Genomic DNA, 14,519 nt, shown 5'->3' with positions numbered 1-14,519 from the left:
CAATTCACAATATGGGATTTTAAATATTTAAATTGCTGCTATAGAATTTGTTAACATGCAGATGTGAATACTTCAAAGTTTTTGAATTGAAAATTTACAAGGAGTACTAAAGTTAAAATCACACTTCTCAATTTCAAACCTTACTACAAAGCTACAGTCATGACAAGGTGGTTCTGACATAAGAATAGATTTATCAACCAATGGAATTGAATTGAGAACCAGGATAAATACATATCTGTGGTCAATTTATTTTAACAAGGGTGCCAACATCCTTTGATGAGAAAAGAATCTTTTCAACAAATGGTGCTGCACAAGGAGATATTCACATGCAAAGGAGGGAAGTCGAACACTTAATCTCAGGTCACACACAAAAATTAACTAAAAAAATTAAAATGTAAATATGAGAACTAAAACTTTGAAACCCTTGTTAGAAAACAAAGACATGTATTTTTATGATTTTGAAGTAAACACCACTTCTTAGATATGACATTGAAAATACAAATGATCAAAAAAAAAAAAAAAAAGAAAGAAAGAAAGAAAAACCAGATAACCTAGACTTCATCAAAAGTGAAACTGTATTTTGTGGGGTGGGCATCAAAGGACATTATTCAGAGAGTGAAAAGACAACCTACAGAAAGGGAAAAATTATATTTGCTCATAATTTACCTGATAAGAGTCTTTAACCAGAGTATATAAATTATTCTTGCAATTCAATAGAGATAAATGACTAAAAATGGGAAAAGAACTTTGAGAGACATTTCTCTAAAGAAAATGTACAAATGGTCAATATCATGAAAAGATGCTCACTAGTCATTAGGGAAATGCAAATTAAAACAACAGAGAGATACCACTTCACTAGACACACACCCTCCTTTAAAATTGTTATACTAAAAAATGAAAAAAAAATTATTACAAAAAAATTTGGAGAAATTGGAGTGCTTACACTTTGGTGGTAGGAATGTGAAATCATGTAATTACTAACCAAGATCTCATGATCCAGAAATCGCACTCTTGCATATATGTCCAAAAGAACTGAAAAAGATGTGTCCATGCAAAAATGTGTATATGAACATTTAAAATACTATTTATAATTATCAAAAAGTGGACAAAATCCAAATGTCCTTCAGGTGATGAATGTATGTACAAAATATGGCCTGTGCATACAATGGAGTTTTATTCAGCTATGAAAAGAAATGGATTGTTGATTCATACAAGACAGATGAACCTCAAAACATGCTAACTATAAGAAGCTGGTCAAAAGGGATTGCATACTATGATTCTATTTATTAAAATGTCCAGGATATTAAAGAAGAATAAAACCATGACATTTGCAGGTAAATTGGATGGACCTGGAGAATATCATGCTAATCAAAATAAGTCAAACCCAAGAAAACAAAGGCCAAATGTTTTCTCTGATAAGTGAATACTGATCCATGGTGGGGGAGGGAAGAATGAAGGATCTTTGGATTGTACAGTGGGGAGTAAGGGGAGGGGAGGTGATGTGGGAGGGACAGGACAGTAATGGAAAATAGAATAAAATGAAAATAAGTATGCAAAAGTGATAAAATTTGCATGAATTTTAAAAACTTTAACCTTTTGTGGATGGTAATGTTTATAAGTATGGGAAATGACCACATTTCCCATATGGGAAAGAGATGGACATTATTACCCTATATACATATATGCTTACACTACTGCTCTTACTCTGCATCATGTACAGCCAGAGTGCATTCTCCTGTCATATTGAACTAATTAGAACAAATTTTAAAAATATACAGGATAGAGAAATCCACAGACAGAAAGTAGATGGTTGCTTGCCTCATGCTTTGAAGATGTCAGGCAATGGGATGTGACTAAAAATGGGTATGGGGTTTCTTTTTATTGTGAATGAAAATGTTCTAAAATTGATGGTGGTGATGATTGTACATTATAAGTAAACAAAAATTCTCTGAATGGTACACTCAAACTATGACTTTTATTATATGAATTGTATATTAACTTTAAAATTTTAAAAAAGAAGATTTCAATCCAAATGTACTTATGTATCTGGTTGGTGGAATTACATATATATTTTTAGTTTCTTCAGAATTCAATTAATTATCTAAATTATATCCAATCAACATTTATAATTTTTAAATTTTTTTAGTCATAGATGGACACAATACCTTTGTTTATTTATTTATTTATTATTTTTTTATGTGGTATTGAGTATCCAAGCCCATTCCTCACACATGCTGGGCAAGTGGACTACCACTGAGTCACAATCCTAGCCCCAACAACTGTAATTGGAAAATAAGGAAATTTTTGAAATTCTAATATAAACATGGACAATTTTAATAATCACTTATAAAAGAAAGGATATAAAATACTTGCATATTCTGTAGGTATGCAACATAAATATATAATACTAGTAATGGAAAATAGAATAAAATGAAAATAAGTATGCAAAAGTGATAAAAAATTGCATGAATTTTAAAAACTTTAACCTTTTGTGGATGGTAATGTTTATTTTTACAAGTATGGGAAATGACCACATTTGCCTCACAAATTGAATTGGGGTTTTATTTGATGTTGAAAATCCTTATGACAACATTGTCAAGGACAGGTGCCCTCTTCATTCTTCAAATCTTCACTGGATACATTTCCTCTATTTCTTCCTGGAACTTTCCCTTCTCCTAATTTTTCCCTGTTGTTCAATCTGAGTTTTCTTTTTCAAATTGTGTTACTTTATCCAAAATTTTTCATTTCCTATAATGTCCTAAAGTTTTTAAGTTTTAACTTTGAATAATTTTTCTTAATAATTAAACTTTTTATTGTTTTTGAATTTTATTTTTTGAATCTTTAATTGACTATATTAGTGGTTAATAAATATCACATTTATATCTCATTTTTTGCATACTAAACATTCTCTTTTCTAATTCATTTCACTTCATTGCTTTTCTATTTTAAACTTTATATATATGTAAGTTAGGTATAACGCTCATTTTTCTTTTTCCTTCTTGTTACCACGGAAAGATAAAAGTTCCTCTGATTCAGCTTTATCTGATATATATATGTATACATATAAAACAGATATAAATACAACAGATATATATGTATATATAGGTGACAGCCTTCTGGGTGGCGAACAACACCAAGGGCCCAGGGCGGGAGTGCCCCTCGGTGGAAGGGGGACCCTTCTGGAGAGGAAGGCGTCTCAGGGATCTCAGGGACCCCCTTCACTGAAGCGGGCACGGACAGCGAGTTGTCCCCGGGCCAGGCCAGAGAAGCGCTGCGGCCGCTGACCCAGCACTTCGCACAGCCCAGCAGCGCGCATGCCCGCAAACTCCACCTCTCATTCCTCTGCATGCGCAGAGGATTCCACCCAGGGGATGTTGCTCTAGAGCTGGCGCCCAGCACCCAGAAGACCATTCTCCTGGACAACTTCGGAACCGCCAAGAAGCTGACGTCCAACTTCGGAGAAGCAAGGGTGAGTCCCCCCACTTCCCCAGGCAAGCCGCCCGGGGCCTGGCCTTCCAGGGCATCAGGACGCTTCATTCAGCACCTAAGGCGGTGGCCCTAGGCGAGCGTCCTCCGCAGCTTTTCCTGACCCTGGCGCCACGCCTGGCCGCCCACAGCCTCTGCTCCTAATGCTGGTGACCCCAGCTGGCATTCGCCATCCCCTACTAGTCAGAAAACCCAGCTGAGCAGGCACATGAGAGGCAGGAAATCAAGGCATCAGCAGGGCAGCTGGTCTTGCACAGAAGCCAGGCAGGTGTGGGTCTGAAAACAGGCAGTTTGTGCGTTACACCTGTGCTACCAACACTGGGAGGAGGACGTGAAGGAGGAAGGCTGGGAGGAAGGAGAGGAGGAGCGGGCCAGCAGAAGCCAGGACCGCCACCACCAGGTAGAGGAACAGTTCTTGGAGTGGGACAGGCCCTCCTACCACTTAGAGTATCTTCAGTCCCCTTTTAAAAAATGAAATGCAAAATAAAGGAGACAGAAGGACTAGAGGAAAAAAGGAAGAGGGTAGAATGTGGGCGGGGTAAGCGTGAACAGAAAGGGCGAGCGCATGCTGGGGAACCAGGGTCGCGGGGGCAGCTCTTTCCAGTGAGGAGAGCTGACATTTGGGCAGGTGCCATAGCCGCTGCCAGAGGCGGCATATGACACAGGTGCCCGTGGGTGGGGCTCTCTTGGCGCTGGGAGCACATACCAAGGGTCAAGTCTGTGTCATCCTGGATCCCATGCTCTTCGTGGGTCCCCAAAGGTGGCAGCAGCACTTCTGGGAAGATGATTTGAATTGAAGTGCAGCCTCAGTCAGGGACTTGAGAGCCTAAAGACAGTGGCTTTCTGAACCCTGCGAAGAATACCAATAGACGGTGGCCCACATTACCCCAGCGTTTTGGAGAGGCACGGAGGACCAGCATGGGGTGGCCACCTGTAGTTCAACTGTCAGATGACGACTGCACTTGCCACCCAGCCCTTAGCAAAGCCAGTTGCAGTAGTGGATGACCTGGTTTATTGGTTTATTGGCTTATTGCCTTACTGAAGAGTAAAATATTTTTGAATCTAGTAGGAAATGTTTTTGCTAGAGGAGTTAAAAGAAGGAACTATGGAGGGAATGTAAGATGTTTTTCTGTCAGTTTGGGGCTGGGGTGGGACTGGAACCTCTGGAAGTGGTCTGCTGCAGAGTTGGAGCTCCAGGACTGAGATTGGGACTGAGTTCCTGTAATGGGACATGAATAAGGCAAGAGGTGGACGAAAAGAGAGCCACGGTCACCCCACCCAGCTTACTTTGGCTTTGATTTTCTCTCTGTCTGATGTGGGATCCAAGGCACCAAGCTTCGAGACTGATGGAGCTGCTGGGTTGAGTGTGTGTGTGTAACCCTGCCTGTGCACCCTTCACTCACCTTAAAACGTTTTATTCTTTTTATAAATACACATTTGCTAAGTGGCAAGAAAGGGTAGAGAGAGAGTGCTGTATAGAACTTGTATAGACTCAGGGCTCAATGCCAGAAAGAAGGATGCACAGAGTCTGCCCAGAAGGACAGGCCAGACAGCATTCTGGACTCTGGAACACTTGGTTGGTGGGTGTGAGCTTACAGGGGATCTGGTCCAGGACTGGTGGGTCCTGGGCACACCAGAGATTTCCCAGTCTAGTTCGAGATCCTGCGTGGCATTGCAGTGTCACCTGAGTTCAGCACACTTTGTTCAGGGCCTTGTGGGCAAATTCAGGCAGCACAAAGGCTGCAAGGTGCACATCCGTGTTGTAGTATTTCAGCTTCATGTGCGTCACCTATGTCTGTATCAGCCATTGCCAGGACTCTAGGAAATTGGTGCTCTGGGTTTTGCTGCATAGCATGAAGCTTATTTGGCCACTGTGGTAGGTGGGAATGGTGCAGCAGGCATAGGCCACCGTCAGGAAGAACTGCTACATCTCCTTGATGAGGTCCAGGTGCAGCTTGTGGCAGTCGCCCGTGGCAGCAGAGGATTGTAGCTCAGTGGTAGAGTACTTAGCTAGCATGGGTGAGAAACTGGGTTGGATCTTCAGTACCATATTAAAAATAAATAAATAAATGTTAAGTTCTTTAAAAAAGAACATTACACAGAATTACGGAATAATGTCACAACTAAGTTACTGACTTTGACAAAATATACTTATCTTAGTTTCCTTAATTTTAACAGCACACATTTGAGAACATGTCTATGTAAATGTGTAAATTTAGTTTTGTTTCCCACTTGTCTTTGTTGTGCTACTACTACAGATACCATGCTGAGCAGTTTCACCACAAGAATCCCTTTTGCTGTCATTTTATAACCTCAATCACCTCCTTCCCAGCTCCCTTTGCACTCAAGCTCCAATTATCAATAATCTGTTGTCTATTTCAAATATGTTTCCATCTCAAAATGTTACATCATTTGAATTATGCAGTATATAAGCTTTTGAGTTTTAATTTATAAAAAATATAATTCAACTGATGAATATGTATATACTGATGGAGTGTTTCTTTTTATTATTATCCATAAAATGAAGGTATCACAATTTGCCTTATAATTTATCTTTCAAAAATACCTGATTCTTTTCTGGGTTTTGCTATTATAAATAAAACTGTTATGAAGATTTGTAGAAAGTATTGGCATTTCAATGACTAAACTGAATCTGTAGATTAATTTGGGTAGTGTAACCATTTTAACAATATTAATTATACCAATCCATGAACATTTGAGGTCTTTCTACCTTGAAGTGTTTTCTTTGGATCATTTCTTCAGTGTTTTGTAATTTTCATTGTAAAGGTTTTTCTCATCCTCAGTTAATTCATTTTCATGAAGGATATTGGCCTGTAGTCTTCTTTATTGTTGTGACCTTGTCATATTTCAGTACCACATGATACTGTCTTCATAAAATGAGTTGGAAAGTGATCCTTTCCTTTCAATTTTATACAATAGTTTGAGAATTAGTGCTATTTTCCCCAAAAAATCTGTTCAAATTCCACAAATCCAACTGGACTTGGATTTTCTTGCTCAGTCTTTCTATTCCTATTTCAATCTTATAACTTATTACTGATATATAAGATTTTCTATGTCCTTTTATTCCAATTTCAGTGGTTTTGTCTCGAAAATTTGCCTATTTTTTTAAGATTTTAAAATTTATTTGCATATAGTCTTTCAAAGTATTTCTTAGTGATCTTTTAAATTTCATTCATGTCTATTCTGATGTCATCTTCTCCATCTTTAATTTAGTTGAGTTTTCTCCTTTTCTTTCAGCTATTTAGCTAAGGCCCTTTGTTCATCTTTTCAAAGGACCAACTCAGTTTTACTAATCCCTTGTATTGTTCATTTAGTCACTAGTGGTCTATACTCTGAGCCTTTCTATTTATTACTGTTAATTTGGGAGTTTCATTTGTTTTTTTTTTTTAGTAAGAATTTTAGGTGCATATCATGAGGGTATGTATGTAAGAGCTCTCTACTTTTTTAATGTAATCATTCATTCTGTAATTTTTTTTTCTTTTAGGCTACTTTAGGTATATCTCACAGATTGAAATATGTTTTGTTTCCATTTTCATTTAATTCAAGGAAACTTTAAATTTCCCCACTGGTTTTTTTCAATGACCACTGTTCATTAAATAATGTGTTGCTAAATTTCCATGTATTTGTATAATTTCTGCATTTTCTCTTGTTGATTTCTAGTTTTATTCCATTTGTGATGAGATAAGATGTAATAAATTATTTCAATTGAAAAATTTTGTAAAGAAGTACTTGTGGAATATATGTGGTAGATTTTGAAAAAAAGATCCACTTGTTGATGAAAAGAATGTGTAATCTGCATATGTTAGATGGAATATTCTGTGGACATTTGAGAAATCCACTTGATGTTATTAATATAACTATTGTTTATTCATTGATTTTTGTCTGGATTTTCTACCTGTTCATGAGAGTGTTGTATTAAAGTTATTTATCATTCTTATATCAAGGCCTATATCACCCTTTATGTATGGTACTATTCATTTTATGAAATTGGGGGCTCCAAATTTCAGGACAATTACATGTGTAATTGTTATAGCTTCTTGATGTATTGTTCACTTGATCAATATATAGTGAAATTATTTGTTTCACAGATCTTGTTTAAAAGTGTATTTTGTGGAATATAATTACTGCTATCCATGTTTTAGAGTTCCATTTGCTTTTAATATTTTTTCTGTCTTTTCACTTTTAGTCTGTCTACATTTTAGATAAGTTTCTTATATGTAGCACACTGTTAAGTCTTATTTATTTTTTCATGTATTTAGTCAGCCTGTTGTTTAATCAGAGAATTAAGACTATTTAATTTCAGATTTATTATTAAAATGTATGTGTTTGTTCCTGCCATTTCAGTGATTTTCTTCTGGTTGTTTGAATATTCGTTGTTCATTTATTCATCTTTTATACCTTTCTAAGTTTGATGGCCTAGTACATAAATATTTTATTCCTTCCTATATCTCTTTAGCATGCTACCCTTTGACTGTGATTTATTCTGTCACATCATCTCATGATTATGATTGTCTTTATTTCTCTTGAGTGTAGATAGGGTTCTCTTAAATATCATCTATAATGCTGTCCTGGTGATTATGAATTCCCTCTGTTTATGCTTATCTTGATATGTCTTTGATTATTCTTCAATTCTGAATGATAACCTTGCTCCTATATTAATGTTCTTTGACAGTTATTTTCTTTCAGGACTTGAAGCACATTATTTAATGTTCCTATGGCCTTTAGAAATTTGGCTGTAAAATCTGTTGTTTGTCTAATGGGTTTTCATTTATTGTAGCATGACTCACCTTCTTTTGCAAATTTAATATTCTTTTCTTCTGCATTTTTGACAATTTACCTATAACATATCATTTAGTTGTTCATCTCTGATTATTTCTATATTGGGCCTCTAAATATCCCTGAAACATGGATGTCCATGTCTTTCCTAATATTTGAGAAATTTGTGGCTCTTATTTCAATTTATATTTTTCCTATGCAATCTGAATGTAGCTTTTCACCTTCTGGTACGCTAATTATATGACTGTTTGATATTTTAATGGTATTTTGGAGGTTTCTTCTTTTTATTTATTCATCTGAATAATATTTTGGCAAAATCATCTTTGAATTCAGATATTCTCTGTTCCTTTTGATCTATTCTAGTATTTTGGTATTCAAATGAGTTTTTATCTAACAAAGTTATTCAGCATTTCATTTCTAAGATTTGTGTTCGGTTCTTTCCCCCTGAATTTTCTCTTTATTTTATTTCTCACTTATATTCTGTATCTTTTTCCTTAAGTCTCTGAATTGTTTATTTGTATTCTCTCAGATTTCAGTAAGTTTTTTGAATCATCCTTTGAATTCTTTGTCTGGTATTTCATCCACATTGGTATTTTTGGAATGATAGTATGGAACTATAAATTTTAGAAGATGACACATTACCTTCCTGTTCTATATTGCTTGTGTTGCTATGGTAAGATTTGCTCATCTGCTGGGATGGATGTTTCTTGAATTTCATGTGGTGCCATTATAGTGCAACTTTCTTCTGTCAATGTGACAGGTTTGTTGTATAAAGTGAGTTTATTTCAAACTGGACTCCACAGTGTAATCTTCTTCTATGTCCTTGTTTGCAGTTTATGGATTTATGTACAGAGTGTACTGCATCATGGTCAGAGAGACCTCTGTCTCTTTAAGACATGTAAATATGGAATTACTCTAATACTCAGGCAGATGTATTATAGGCAGTAGAGCATGTCATAGAACACAGATAGAAAGGCAGAAAAAGAAAAGAAAATCAAGAATTCATCTTAGCCAAAGGGCTTAGAATATTTCTCAATAAGTTCTGTAAAGCTTAGGTTTATTTTGGGGGGGTTGTGGAGTCTAAAGTATATTCAAATCATAAACATTTCTTTGTGTATGTTATTTAGTATTGTTATTAGCATTATAATTATCTCCTTTTAAATCATTATTTGAATAAAGTGAAATGGTATTTTGGTTATGGGTAGTTCTTTTGAAATTTCTATGAATTTTCTCACTATATTGAATGATAGTATTTCCAACTATGTTCTTATCAAATTTCATAAATTTCAGCTTTTCAAGAAAATTAGAGATTTGGTACATAGCTAATTTTTATTTTACAGAGTTCAATAGGAGCTTACTTATAAATTTATAACAGTATAAAATATACAATGTAATGGTATATTGAATGCATTATATTTTTTCAGATTTAAATATTTATATTAGTATTTATTAAGCTTTCATGGATACATTTATAACATTAATTTTATATTTTATGCATGGTATAATCATATGTGCATTGTTATATTTATGTATTTTGTTGTAAAATTTACATAAGTTGATATAGTATTCATGTACACACACATATACCTATTCCGCCATAATAATTTATTCAAGCCAATTAGTGTTGGCTTTTTTTGGTGCCATCCCTTTTTTGTATATTCTATAGAGACAGGTTCACGTGCCCATCCTAGTGTTGGCTATTATCCTGATTAAATCACTCTTCTTCCTTCTCTTTACTTCATCAAATATTACCTCTTCAGAAAGAGTGCACAAAGAAATTAACAGACAGTTTTGTAAATATACAACTCTAACTTCCTCAGAAAAACTTTATGATAGCTTACCTATATTTAATTTAATGTATAAAATAAAGCTAACTACATTGTGGAGGCACCTGTGTGAAACGATAAATATGAGAAATAAGTACATATCATTTTTTTGGCTTCTATTGCATTAGTTACTTTACTTTCAGAAATACATCTTTAGTTAAATTTTCCTTTTTGGCTAGTAGGTTTTTTAATCTGAAATATCTATTATACAAACATAGTTTTCTGTGTGATAAAAACCATATGATGTTTTAAAACATCTGTTGGAATATTAATATATTTTTTTTGTTTCTTATTGCATGGTGTTAGTATCTTTGAAATTGCATTTCTTTCCTGTTTGGTTTTATTTTGTTCTGTTTTAATGCAAGCTATTTCCAGCAAATATTTTAGAGTAGTATTACAAATTTTATTGGAATTCAAGTAGAGCAGCAGTATGTTTTAATTAGTGGACATTACTAAGGTGACGTTTTCCCTCCTGATGGAATAACAGCAGTGCTCAACATTTATAGCTCCTTTTCCTTGAATTGATCATTTCCTCTACAAGGAAAACTTCCATTATCTTAACTTTTGACTGAAACTTAATAACCATCCTTCTTAGAACTGAGAATGGCCTGTTTTCTCACTCTTTAGCTCATGGAATTTTATTGCATGTATAAGTAGAATTATCAATAATTCTTTAGTAGCAGGAGCAGGGAGGGTGTTCACCAGTTTAAAGGTGTTGGTGGTGAGGCAAGGGAAGATTCAAGTGGAAGATTGCCCTCTGGCTAGTGCATTCTGGAAGCTGCAATAGGGGCACCTCTCCCAGCTTCCCAGGCCTTGGGCTGGCCCATCTGCACAGATGCATATGAGCTGCAAGAGGTTACCTGCAATGGAGCTACTACTGTGGTTCAGGCTTCCCTATGCAAACCCAGGCAAGAACATGTAACAATAAAGTGTATCAACCTGGAAAAATTCCAGACAGACTGTATGAACCATTAAAACAAATTCATGTCATGAGTCAGTGCAGCTATCCCAATGTAGTGACCTATTACAACTCTTTTGTGGTAAAAGTTGAATTTGGCCTGGTCATGAAATTGCTAAGTGGAGGCTCAGTTTTAAACATCATCAAATACATTGTCAACTGAGGAGAGCACAAGAAAGGTGTGGAAGAGGCAGTAATAGCAACAATTCTTAAAGAGGTTTCAGGAAGCTTAGGCAATCTACACAGAAATGGTCAGATTCATAGAGATTTGAAAGCTGGTAATATTCTTTTAGTTGAGGATGATTTTGTACAAATTGCAGATTTTGGGGTAAATGCATTCTTAGCAACAGGGGTGATGTTACAAGGAATAGAGTAAGAAAAGCACTGTTTTCACCCCATGTTGGATGGCATTTGAAGTTGTGGAACAGGTGAGAGCCCATGACTGCAAGGCCAACATGTGGACTTTTGGAATATTGTCCATTGAAATAGCAACAGAAACAGCATCTTATCACAAATACCTTCCTATGCACATGTTAATATGGACTCTGGAAAATGACCCACCCACTTAAGAAACCTAAAGAAAAGATAAATGATGAAAAAATATGGCATGTCTGTTAGAAAATTACTTTCACCATGTTTTCAAATGTATTCTTCCAAAAGACTCACAGCAGCAGAACTTTTAAATGCAGCTACTTCCAGAAAACCAAGAACAGAGAATACCTGATTGAGAAGCTGCTTACCAGAATACCCAGATAGCCCAAAGAGAAGTTCCAGGGTCAAGCATTCACCGCCAGAAAAACAAAGAAAGGGACTGGGAGTGGAGTGATGAGGAAATGGATGAGAAAAGTGAAGAGAGGAAAGCAGCTGCTTCTCAGGAGAAGTTACAAAGTGTAAAGAAGGAAATCTAGAGATCTCAGTGACCACCAGCAGCCCAGAGCAAATACAGTCCTTCTCTGTGCATGATTCTCAGGGCCAACCCAATGTGAGTGAAGACTACAGAGAAGCTTCTTACACCACAAACCTCATCTTAAGATTGAGAAGCTTCAGCAAGAAGCTTAATGATATAGAATTTGAGTTTATCCCAGGAAGAGATATAGCAGATGGTGTATCTCAGGAGCTCTTCCCTTTTGACCGGGTTTATGGTCATCATGTAGTTATAGTGGCTGCTAACTTACAGAAGATTGTAAATGATCCCAAAGCTTTAAAATATTGACATTTAAGTTGGCTTTTGGCTGTTATGGGTCAGAGATTTCTGATGAAGTGAAACTGATTGGGTTTGCTCAACTGAGTGAGTTGATATTGGCCCTTGCTATTACGCTGATCTGTTGCACCCCCTCCATACCCTCTCCCTGTCCATTTCCACACACACACACACACCATTCCCAGCCCCAGCAAAATCAGAAGATTGAAGAGACTGACTTAGATGTAATGGAATAAAATTATTTTTTAAAAAATTTCACACTCCGAATTGTTTTATTATCTAGCAATCCACAGTATGAAAATGAGCAAATGCTATAGCTTCCTGATCCTGATTTTTCCGAGAGCTCTTTAATATTCTTAGCATTCAATTTAGATAGCCCATAAATGAAAATAATCTGAAATATACTTATGTGGTCCTATTTATTGGCAACAAAATGAATTTTCTATCAGAAACCTATTTCTCCTTTCATTGTTGTTATTTCTGTTATAATTCAATAGTACATCTAACAATACTGCTCCTTTTTGTTGTACTTAGAAGTTAATATTCTTATAAAGAGACTTACTAACCAAATTCTAGTTTTAAAAATGGTGTATTTCATTTTTTATATATTTTTGCATTACACATATTAGCTATAAGTAAAAAGGTTTTGATTATATGCTTCTTGCAGTTGATCTCTTGTTATTTATGCAAAAATTTCAGGTCTATCCTTATAATATTTATAAATTTTAATTTTTAAATGACTGAATTATGAACTAGGATGCTTATTCTTTTTGCCTAAAAACCAATCCACAATCTGATTGTCTCTTGGGAAAGGAAGGTGCCTTGCAAACTTTCACATGAAGAATGTGCCTGAGGCTTATATCCTTGGGAACAATTTCAGATCTAAAATTTCCTCTACATCAGGTGGCATATGGAAGATCTGCTTCATTAGATTAGTTAGAATGCTATAAAAGTGTTGCCATTCTGTTAGGTTGCTAACTCTATACCACTCTATGATTTGGCTCTCTCTAAGCAATAGGATTTGTTATTCTAAAAGTAATAAACTTGAAAATCCCAGAGTCTGTTTACTTTAAATTCTGAAAAAACATAGATGGAGTGAAAATAAGAAAGGGATTTGTGCAATGACTAATAGATAAATTCCTGTTAAGATTCAAGAATAAATACTTTTAACCCAAGTAGCCTTGTGCTAGACTATATATTTTGGAACTAGTATACCTAAGGATTTTTACAGTTGGCATCTAAAGTTTCAGGGAGGTGAGTTCCTAGGATGTCACTGTGGTTCTTTCCTAATTAACCCTAGATACAGCCACTCTTTAATATATTTTAAAAAGCAAATATAGGGGCTGGGGAGAGAGCTCAGTTGGTACAGTGCTTGCCTTATAAGCACAAGGCCCTGGGTTTGATCCCCAGCACCAAAAAAAAAAAAAAAAAAAAAAAAAAAAGGAAATATATATTAGCAATAAAGAAAAGTTTTTTAATAAGAAAATAGATCTTCCTGGGTGAAGTACTGTTAATGGTCTTGATGTTTGTGTCTACCTCAAATTCACATGTCGAGATCCTAACCCACAGGGTGTTAATATTAGAAGGGGTTTGGAAGTGATTATGTCACCTATAGGATTTTTGTCCTCCCAAAACAGGCTTACACCTGCACACTAGGAACACTTCCACCATGTAGGACCCAGTGAGAAGGCCCTGGAAACCAGAACACTTGCCCTCAACAAAGTCTGGTCATTCTGGTACCTGGATCTTGGTCTACCCAGTCTCAGAAAATGTAAGAATTTCTACTGTTTGTAAACTATTTAAAATAAGGTATTTTGTTGTAGCAGCCCAAAATGTCTAAGACTGGTATCCAAATGCCAATATTCTAATGTTCAAATTCTGCTTGAACAGCTCCACAGAGTAAACTGGTTGGGTAAATAATGTTTTAAGATTTTAATTATGTGATATATATTTTTAAACCAGTAGTCTTAGTTTTTGAACCAACAGCATCTACACTTTTAGAACAATCTATTCATTTAAGTTCTTGACCCTTTAAGTGATTTTTAAGTGTCATGATTTATTTTGTATGTGAAATTTCCCCTCTTGCTTGTTTAAGGCCTAATTCTTTTTGCTTTCCTAAGTCACTTATGACTTTTTTTTTTCATTTCCAATTGTAAAAGTGTTGTTGCTCTAATTTTCTTTATTATTTTAAGTAATAATAACTTAACACTCTTTATGTTCATTTAACCTTCAGAATTGATTCAGGAGGGAT

At 35.5% G+C, this 14,519-nt stretch overlaps 1 pseudogene across 1 annotated transcript; it reads left to right on the top strand.

The window, feature by feature from the left end:
• Nucleotides 1–3,346: 3,346 nt before the first annotated feature.
• LOC306667704 (STE20/SPS1-related proline-alanine-rich protein kinase-like) lies at nt 3,347–13,943 on the top strand (annotated as a pseudogene). Its single transcript has 3 exons — nt 3,347–3,469; nt 10,875–12,355; nt 13,906–13,943. The product of its transcript is annotated as an STE20/SPS1-related proline-alanine-rich protein kinase-like (transcript).
• The last annotated feature ends 576 nt before the right edge of the window (nt 13,944–14,519 follow it).

The sequence above is a fragment of the Sciurus vulgaris genome (genome assembly GCF_902686455.1).
Source record: "Sciurus vulgaris genome assembly, chromosome: 8".
Lineage (NCBI taxonomy): Eukaryota > Metazoa > Chordata > Mammalia > Rodentia > Sciuridae > Sciurus > Sciurus vulgaris.
This window is presented reverse-complemented; position numbering and strand designations above follow the sequence as displayed.